Source organism: Nicotiana sylvestris, chromosome 6, assembly GCF_000393655.2.
Source record: "Nicotiana sylvestris chromosome 6, ASM39365v2, whole genome shotgun sequence".
NCBI lineage: Eukaryota > Viridiplantae > Streptophyta > Magnoliopsida > Solanales > Solanaceae > Nicotiana > Nicotiana sylvestris.
This window is the reverse complement of record NC_091062.1, coordinates 113,091,415-113,102,256: the sequence shown is the minus strand read 5'-3', so window position 1 is coordinate 113,102,256 and position 10,842 is coordinate 113,091,415. Positions and strand designations below refer to the sequence as shown.

The 10,842-nt window shown below is 34.7% G+C and overlaps 1 long non-coding RNA gene across 1 annotated transcript; it reads left to right on the top strand.

Annotated features, from left to right (window-relative positions):
• Nucleotides 1–6,017: 6,017 nt before the first annotated feature.
• Nucleotides 6,018–10,625, top strand: LOC138870022 (uncharacterized). The gene is made up of 3 exons (XR_011400193.1): nt 6,018–6,680; nt 8,032–8,092; nt 9,795–10,625. It is a non-coding gene; the product is annotated as an uncharacterized lncRNA (long non-coding RNA).
• The last annotated feature ends 217 nt before the right edge of the window (nt 10,626–10,842 follow it).

The following is a 10,842-nucleotide window of genomic DNA, read 5'->3' as shown; positions in this document are numbered from 1 at the left end:
AGAAGCCTACTGGAGACACTCAAACTGCCTCCGATAGTTCTCCCTCTGAGTGATAGGAAGAAACTTCTCCAGAAATAGCTAAGAAAACTGATCCCAAGTCAAAGTCGGTGACCCAGCTGGTCTAGCCAAACAATAATCCCTCCACCAAGTCTTGGCGGATCCAGACAAATGAAAAGCAGCAAAGTCGACCTCATTGGTCTCCACTATCCCCATGTTCTGTAAAACCTCATGACAACTGTCCAAATAATCCTGGGGATCCTCAGAAGATGTACAACCAAAAGTAGTAGTAAAAATCTTGGTGAACCTATCCAACCTCCAAAAGGAATCTGAAGATGTAGTTGATACATCACTTGTATGAACTGCCGCTTGGTTGAAGAAGCGGTACGTGACCTCGCCATTCGTGAAAGAACAAGAGTAGAGGGTTCAATTTAGCAGTGAGAGAACAAAATCGCACGACAAAGAAGAATAAATGTGAAGTTTTTCCTAACTCTGTAGCCTCTGGGGGATAAATACAGACGTCTCCGTACCGATCCCTCAGACTTTACTAAGCTTGTCCATGAATTGTGAGACCTAAGTAATCTAGAGCTCTGATATACCAACTTGTCACGACCCGGATTTCCCACCCTTGGGAGTCGTGATAGTGCCTACTCATGAAAGCTAGGCAAGCCGAGTGTTATAGATTCATTAACCTTTTTACTTAGCTTTTTTAACAATTCAATATAATAGGTGATCAACAGCGGAATAATTATAATAAACAGAAATGCGGAAGAAGAAAACTAATAGTTTAACCATATACTAGTGCAGAATCCAACATACAACTCTACCCAAAACTTGGTGTCACAATGTCACGGACTATCTACGAACACTACAAACATCGGTCTTAAAGATAAATACAAAGTTGTCTCTGAAATACATAAAAGAAACAGAATGGAAAGATAGAAGGAGACGCCAAGGCCTGTAGGCGCCTGCAGGACTACCTCGGGTCTCCGCCACTAGATTGAAGGCAGCAACCTCACTATGGTTCAAAAGCTGCAGCACCAGGATCTACACACAGTGCAGAGTGTAGTATCAATACAACCGACCCCGTGTGTTGGTAAGTGCCTAGCCTAACCTCGGCGAAGTAGTGACGAGGCTAGGACAAGATTACCAAATAAACCTATGTATTTATATGATATACAGCAAATAATAATAACAGAAACTGGCAGTTAAAGATTGGAAGGGAAACATGTTGTGGGGAATATCAACTACAATAGAATTTCAGTAAAAAAACATAAGAAACACCAAAATTCAACTGTAAGCAAGAATAAAGAGAAACAATATCAAGTGCACGACATCACCCTTCGTGCTTTTACTCTTGTTCTCACCATAAGAATCAATATAATCGGCACGGCATCACCCTTCGTGCTTGTACCTCACATAATCATGGCACGAAATTATCCTTCGTGCATTATCACTCATATCATGGCACAACATCACCCTTCGTGCTTTTACCTCACAATATCGGCACGGCATCAACCTTCGTGCATTAATACTCTCAAAATAACGCACGACATCACCCTTCGTGCTTTACACTCTTCCTCACCCAAGCAACAATCACAAAGCAATTTGGGCAAAGAAATCAATAATATCACAATAGAATCCTAGAAAGGGAACAATAGTATATCAATAAAATTTCGGCAAGGGAAACAATATCATGAGAAATAACATCCCGGTAAGGGAGATAATATCAAAAGTAATAACATTCCGGCAAGGGAGACAATATCATAAACCTGTTCTCTTTTCTACAACTACTTCACAACTCAAATCTCAACTTGAGCCAATGCTCTACAATGTTCAATTACCAAGAATACTTCCATAAACTTTGTTCAACATTAGAAATCATCATATTAAGCATGAACAATACAAATGGATCACATCAATCATAATATAAGACTCACGGGCATGCTTGAAACTAATGTATAGATACTCGTCACCACACCTATACGTCATACTCATCAATTAACACATAGCAAATAAGACACAACTCATAATTCCTCAAGCTAAGGTTAGACCAAACACTTACCTCAATGCCACAAACACAATTCAAGCCTCAACTACCACTTTACCTCTTGTTTCCACAACCAATTCGCTTGTATCTAGCCATAATTTACTTACTGATATCAAGAAATGCTAAATGAATCAATTCTAATGCATGAAAATAGGTTTTCTAATGATTCCCCAAAAAGTCAAAAATTGACCCCGGGCCCACATGGTCAAAACCCGAGGTTCGAACCAAAACCCGATTACCCATTAACCCAGGAACTCAGATATATAATTTATTTTGAAATAGGACCTTAAATCGAGGTCCAAATCCCCAAAATTTAAAATCTTAAGTTCTACCCAAAATTACCCAATTTCCCATGAAAAACCCTTGATTTTAAATTGAAATCATGTAAAAAGATGTTATATATTGAAGAAAGTGAGTTATAAATGACTTACAATTGATTTGGAGAAAACGTTTCTTTGAAAAATCGCCCAAGAGAGCTTAGGGTTTGAGAGAGTTTGAAAAATGAAGAAATTTCGGCTAAGTCCCAATTAACTGGTTGCAGATGTCACAATTGCGAAGCTTGCAAATGCGACCAAGGCCTTGCATTTGCGAACCTGGGCATTTTTTTGCTAACCTCGCAATTGCGAACAAGTTGTCGCAACTGCGATACTGGCCCTACCCTGATAACTTCGCATTTGCGAAGGGTTGTTCGCAATTGCGAACACTGGCAGGCTGGGCTTTCTTCGCAAATGTGATCAAGTCCTCGCAATTTTCAAGCCTGTTGGGCTCGCAATTGCGAAGCCTGACCTCGCAATTGCGAAATCAGAGCCTGCAACACCACTGAATCTACAACAACCATTTCTCTAAGTCCAAATGCACTCCGTGACCTATCCAAAACTCACCCGAGCTCTCGGAGCTCCAAACCAAACATGGACGCAAGTCCAAAAACATCATACGGACTTGCTCGTGCGATCAAATCATCAAAATAACATCAACAACTATGAATTAAACCTCGAATTTATGAAATCACTCAAGAACATCAAAATTACTATTTTCTCAACTATAGGTCCGTTTTATACCAAATTAATTTCGATCTTTACCAAATTTCACAGATTCGACTTAAGCATTATTTTAAACTTGTATCGGGCTCCAGAACCAAGATACGGGTCTAATACCTTCAAGAAATGCATCAATTCACCTCTAAAAACCTTTATATCTACTAGCAAATAATTTTCTTTAAAAATTTATTTCTCGGGCTTGGGACCTCGAAATTCGATATCGGGCATACGCCCAAGTCCCATATTTTACTATGGAGCCTACGAGACCGTCGGATCACGGGTCTGGGTCCATTTACCAAGAATGTTGACCAAAGCCAACTTTATTCAATTTTAAAAGTCAATTTTCTTATTTTACTTAGTTTTTACATAAAAGTTTTTCGGAAACGTGCCCGGACTGTGCACGCAAATCGAGGTGAGACAAAAGAAGTTTTTAAGACCTCGGAACTCAAAATTTACTTTCAAAACGAGTGATGACAAAAGGTCATCACATATTATTATTATTATTATTAATTTTATTTTAATATCATTCTTATCGTCTTTTGTGAAAAGCGTATCAATTTCCTTCATATAATCACATATTAGTATTTATTTTAATTTTATACTTTACAATATTTATTCTTTATTTCACAATTAACGTAATAGTTATGTTAGCAAATTAGATGCTAGAAAATCTTATATTTCGATAAGCCGCATCGAATTAATTAATTAATTATTTAATATTAATATATGCTAATGTGATTAATTAAGAGATCTAATAAGAATTAGAATCCCAAAGAAAGGCTTAAGAAGGAAGTGGGTGGTCCAATATCTAGTCACCTAATATTCAATACAATCCCTAGCCCCCAAGAATTGGGCCAGTTCGGCCATGCTTATGCCCCCTAACCCGCTTGAACCTCAGCCCAATCGGTCCAACACCCCTTCAAATATTATAGAGAAAAACTACCCTCTATAGCCTCTCAAAATTTTAATAGCCCATATTTTGTCTTACTTAAAAAAAATGGCCCTTCAGCCCAAATGTATTGCATATAATGGCCGAAAGGAATAAGCATGACAACACAAGCGTCTGTAGTTTAGTGGATAGAGTGCATGTTTCCTAAACTGAAGGTCGCAGGTTCGACCCCTACCTGGCGTGATAGAGCAACTCTTTTTTGCCTTTTTAAATGTACTTCTGGATCTGATAAGTATTAGCTAACAATTGAATGAAATATGTAATGCAGGTCATATACGAAATATCTATTTTTGTATATTTTTTGTATAATAACAGTCTATTTTTGTATATTTTTTTGTATAATAACAGACTATTTTTGTATGACAGTCTATTTTGTATATTTTTTGTATAATAACAGTCTATTTTTGTATATTTTTTTGTATAATAACAGACTATTTTTGTATGACAGTCTATTTTGTATATTTTTTGTATAGTAAATCTATTTGTATAGTGACAGTCTATTTTGTATATTTTTTGTATTGTAACAATATATTTTGTATAGTGACAGTCTATTTTGTATATCTTTTGTATAGTAACAGTCTATTTTGTATAGTGACAGTCTATTTTGTATATTTTTTATATAGTAACAGTCTATTTGTATAGTGAGAGCTAATTGTATATAAATTGTATAGTGGCAGTCTATTTAGTATATTTTTATATAGTGATAGGTCTATTTTGTATATTTTTTGTATAGTAATAGTCTATTTGTATAGTGAGAGCTAATTGTATATAAATTGTATGGTGACAGTCTATTTAGTATATTTTTATATAGTGATAGTCTATTTTGTACATATTTTGTATAATGACAGTCTATTTAGTATATTTTTTGTATAATGATATTCTATTGTTGTATATATTTTGTATAGTGACACTCTATTTGTTTATAAATTGTATAGTGACAGTCTATTTGTATATAAATTGAATAGTGACAGTCTATTTTGTATAATTATTGTATAATACCAGTCTATTTTGTAGATATTTCAACTTTTTCATAGTCATCTCCTTTGTTCTTCCTCTCATTGAGAAACCAACCACCGACGTCCATGGCCTCACAGTTGCCGAAAATGGTAACAAGATCGCCGGAGTTTTAAATTTTTAGCTAAAGATCTTCAAAATATTATCTACATATTTACAGAAACTATAAGAGAAAATCAGAGAAAGAAGACAAGGATGTCTCTCTCGTTGCCTACACACTGCTCCTCTCGCTTTTCTCTTCTTCCCTATAGGTTGCTGCTACTGAAATATGTTGATGTACATGAACATTTGCAAGAAATATGTCACGAAGAATACTTAAAGCTCGGGCTCCCTTCTCAACTGGACCAACAGAATATGAAGACATTTTCAGCATCTTATCACTCTCGAGGAACTCCAATGCCTGATGTTGCGTATACACCTTGAGATTTGCACACTCCTCGATTGATGGCAAAAGCAGAGCACTAAATCGAGAATCTCTTCCTATCATTTGCACAACCTCTTGATCGCTCTCCATACCCATGGCCTTCGTGACAATCATGACGGGGATCCTGGTTTTGAACATATTCAACTCCAAGTACACCTTTTCTTTCTCCATTTTTACAATTGTTTTGCTTTTTGTTTTTTCTGTGCTGCTGGTAACAGATGCTTGCACACACCCCTTTTTCTTTTCTTTTGATGTTGATTTAATGGGTAAAAGTCCAGATCTTCTTAGATCTAGCCGGTTCTAGGATTTTCCAGTGTTTTGCTGTTGTTTTAACGGGTAAAAGTCCAGATCTTCTTAGATCTAGGATTTTACGGCGAGGGAATTCGATCAGTGACCGGCTAGCATTTGTCATTATTTTTAGGCTATGACTTGTATGGGTCAATTTGTGGGCTACCGGATGATATTTGTTTTGCCCGATGGGCTATAAATGAAGTTCTCTCAGTATTATACTCCCTAATTTCTAACCTAGTAAGAAAGCACAACAGCGCCTCTTTCCACCTTCCTCTATCACCTTCTTTATTTTCAAAAACCTCCGAGCTTTGACATCTTTCAATCAAAAGATGCTGCACCATTTTGGTGCAAATAACGTCTCTTTCTTTCCTCTTCCACATTTGTGCTTGGTGACCCGTGAATCTTTAAGGTCTCAGTCAAAATCATGACATTTCGGACAAGAAGTTGAACCAATTCACGTGAGCACCCAGCTCGTCTCAATGTTCGGATTCAAACGGGCTATGACTCGATTTTGAATCCCTAATTTTGAAATCCTGCTCAAAAACTCGAACCCTAGCTCTACATCTCTTATAAATACTTGCATTTGGGAGAGTTTAGAATAGGAAGGGGCCGCCACCTCTATTTCCCTTCCAATAGGCTTCAGTCGCCCTCTTTACTGAAATTTATTGTTTACTGCTGTTTCTAACTTCAATTTATTGTTCTTGCTCACTCCTCATCTCTCAATAATAAGTTTAGAAATACAAGTCCTAAATCACGTTCTATTTATTTCCTCATCCTTGAGGATCTCTGTCGTCTTTCTTCTTGGTCGTAGCAGATATTCTCTTACTGTTCTGGTCGAATCATTTATTCGTAAAAGAGGCTTGAGTCGGAGATTCGAATAGCCATTGCAAAACGCCCTAGTTTACTGCCCGCAAAAAGGTCCGTAGCTTTAAAATTTTCTTCTCCCTGATTTTATTTATTTACTAGTGAACTTGCCGCGCTTCGGGAGGAAAAACCTCTTTATAGAATAATATTTTAATATTAATATTTGAATATTAAAAATAATAGAAGTAGGTTACATATACCTTATTGTTTACCTTTTTGTTCTTTTATATCATGTTGGGTTTCACAAAAGAACGGAGAAAGATAAATGAGCTATTCATAATTTACTCTTTTAGTTGCTTGATACGGATACATATTTTTTCATCTTTATATTTTGATGGGATATAGTAAATTAAAGTGAATAGGTATTTCTTTTCTATCCATGGAATATAGACATGTTATTATGACATACATGTAAAACTCACAAATATATACAAATTTTTGTGGGGGAAATACCACTGCATGTCTACCGTCTGCCGTTATCGCAATTACTTCAAATCGCGATAATTTTTTGTTCGTTTGAGATCTCTCCTCGTGTATAAATTAACAACGAGAAATCTTTTACATAGCATATATAAATTTAATTATCATCTTAAAAGTGAAAGCAAAAACTTAAAATATAGTAGTATTAATTTAATCTAAATTTAACATTTCCTTCATTTTACTATCAGAAAGAAGTTACGACTTATTTCCTTCTATTCTGCCAAAGCAAATTCTTCTAACTTTGCACAAAGTCTATACCTTATCTGTCCAGAACTTTGAAATTAAAACCACATCTCATCATCTTATTCAAGAAAGTCCACCTGACACCTCTATGATTTCAACCTATATAACTTCTGAATAATATCACCCTCTTTTGATCCCCTTTAATTCATCTAATTTCGTTTTGACAAAGTATTTCTCAATAGTCTGTCTAGGTTTCTACACTATCTTGGGCAAAAGTTACATTAACTTGCAAATTAATGAGTCAAAGATTAGGAAACCCATAACTCATAAGCATTACATTTGCATGGCCGGAAACTCCAGGAATTATAGAATCACAGAAAGAAAAGAAGAAGAGAGAATAACCTTATAATATATATATATATATATATATATATATATATATATATATATATATATATATATATATGAAGCTTCAACTGTACCATTAGTTTCTTCTCTGCCAAAACTTCCTCACTGATAGTTGACTTCCTCTACTCCGCTAGTTTTTTATCTTTTGTAAAGTAAATGATCGGCTCACCAAAAAAAATCAATTTGATGAGAAAAATAGATAATTATACCCTTAAGAGAGTCTTTGTCTCAAGAATTGTGCATTCATCACAAGATAATAACCTCCGTCAGAAGAAAAGGTGGAAAGGTCGAAAGGTTAAAACTAATTTCTTTTTTTTCCTTATTTATTATGCAGAATGTTACAGAGAAATTTTTGAGGAGTGGAAGGTTGCAATGGTTCGGGTAAAAAGAAAAGGGTATAACGGTTAAAATTTGAAAGTAATGGTTTTCGTTTTCGTATTTCTGGAATTTAATAATGGATTACTGTACTGAATTGAGTGAGAAAAAAATCTAAAAATTGACAAAATAGATAAATTCATTTCCTTGTCTATGAGATATGCCACGTCATCTCTTAAGGTCCCTCAATTATAGATATATATAGATTTATTTTAAGTTTCATAATAAATGCTTGCTGAAGAATGTGACGCTTTCAATGTAGAAATCTTACTTTAGGGAATTGTTTGGTTGAGAAACCTTGATTTGTGACTCGTTATGTATTCTGGCATATAGAGTTTGATAAGAATGACATGTGTTTGACTAAGCCCTCGTATGAATTTGTCTATGAAATTTGTTGATAGCACATCCTGATCATTAAATCTTTAATATGCTGTTTTCAGTTATTTTAAGAATCATGTTTGCAGGCCATGAACTTTTATGGATTAGCCACTATTTACTTAAATGTCATTAGAAGAAGTACTCTAAAAATTATTGTTTTTCTAGATTTGATATTTAAATCATATGACACTTTCTTTTGTTTAAGAAAACTACGGATGAACTCTCATGTGTTGCTTTTACCATTAGATATCATGCTTAGGATTTCTTTTTGTGTGTTTTAGAGAAACTGATTATAAGAAGCTTAAGTTTGACGGTATGGACTTGAAGTATTTCTAGTGCCATATTAATTAAAATGCAGACTTCTTCTTTCTTTTACTATCACCAACAGTGTATGCCTTTGGATATCCGATTTCTTAGCAATTATGTTTTATTTTAGGAGGTTGCTGTCAAAATCTTGTACGAGTCAAACTAGATATTTCAGAAGATAATCGCATTTATGTATTAATAAGTTGTTCCTTTGGTTGTAAAAGCTATTCTATAACAAATGCTTTCTCCATGTCTTGTATACTGTATTACCAACTTGGATAGATGTTCACAAATTATCTAGGATAGTTAAGGCCTGTTTAAACAAGTAAGAATATCCTGCCATAGTTAAATACATGTATATGTAAACCTTTAAATATGTCCTCAAGCATTTTTACCTCATTTAGTAAATCATTCACTGCCTAGAATTCATGCCGATAGGTTTAAATAATTCTCACTTAACTCAAACTAAAACTTTTTGAGTTAGGACTTTAGTAATTAGTGCATTGTGCTAGAAAAACTTTTGACCTTACTGTTTCTATGAGCTAAGTGATAATACATTTGGTTGTTTCATGTGCAGTGAGGTATTGAACTTCTTTTTCTAATTTTCTGCTTTCCTTTCTTTTGCATATGCACATGGAGCAAACCATGGAGTCTTAATGCAAGAGTCGCCCATACCCAAGCATGGAGTCATCACGTCCCATATTCCTATTGATGCATTGGATATAACATATATAATTATGCATGCTATATCATTAAATGTTATTATTAGCTGCTGTCCTTTATATCTCTTCTTGCTCTTTTCGATTGATATCAAAGGGGGAGAAGAAAAAGAATATAAAGACAGGGGGAGCGTGCAAACAAGAGCACAAAGACAGGGGAAGAAGAAGTCCACAACTTGAAATAGAAGTGTCCCCTAAATTAGTCAAACTCTTTCTAGTTTATTGTCATCATCAAAAAGAGGAAGATTGTTAGGTTTAGAATTTTAATAATAATTAATAACAAAAATCAATGACTAATGCAATTCTACTTTGTGTGTAGATTCGCAAGAACGCAACGGCTCTAAAGAACACAAGGAAAGAAAGAAAATCATCTAAGCACATCAAAGGGAGCCAACAACTATGATATTCAAACTCTATTAGTATACCTGGAAGAAAAGAGAATCAATCAAGCAAGCAAGAGATTCTCAAGCATACAAGGGAGGAAAGAGAATCAATCAAACAAGCAAAGGACTCTCGAGCATACAAGGAACGAAAGAGAATCAATTAAGAAAATCAGCGAAAGTATTTAAGAGAAGTTAATTGGATAGATGAAGGAGCGAAACTACAAACTAAGAATGAATCTGGTTATACGACACAAGCTAGATTCATGAGGCTACCCTTGGTTCCTACGGTTAGAAGATTATTCTTCACAAGGAAAAGTCCTACAATCCATGATCTTCCACAATCTTAGAAAAAGAGGAATTAGAAGCTTCATCGAGTATTGAGGTTTTAAGTATATTAAATGCTTAAAAGAGGGTGAATGGGAAATGGAGGAAAATGAAATTTTAAGCTCCCTCCTGATGAAGGAACATTGTCCTATATTGGAAGAGGAAGATGTTTTTAATGGTTTATAAGCAATTGCTCTTCTTCTAGCTCTTAAAGAATTGAGAAGAAGGCAAACCTCGCGCCGTCATCGCTCGCTTGGCTTCGGCTTCAGATTGGGATTGGAATTGGGATTTGATTTGGATTTGGTCAAATGATCGATCGATTGATTAATTTTTTGGACCAAATTTGTTTGTTAATAGTAAATATTAACAGAAATGTTATTAAATATTCGTTTTAATAATAAAATATTAATATTAAATCAAAGAATATTAATATTAAAATCCAATCGTTTCCAATTTTCCGTTTTCTGTTTTTGTAACAGAAAATTAACTGCCCTCTTAAATTTTACATCTTTATTTTCCCTCTTTGTTGTTGAGTATATGTTATGACATTTATGCTATGGCCGTTTTGCATAAAAAATCATTCTGAAGAGTTGTACATCTTCAGATTTCAGCCCAACTTTGGCTATAAATACAAGTCTATTCTCTCATAATTTCCATACG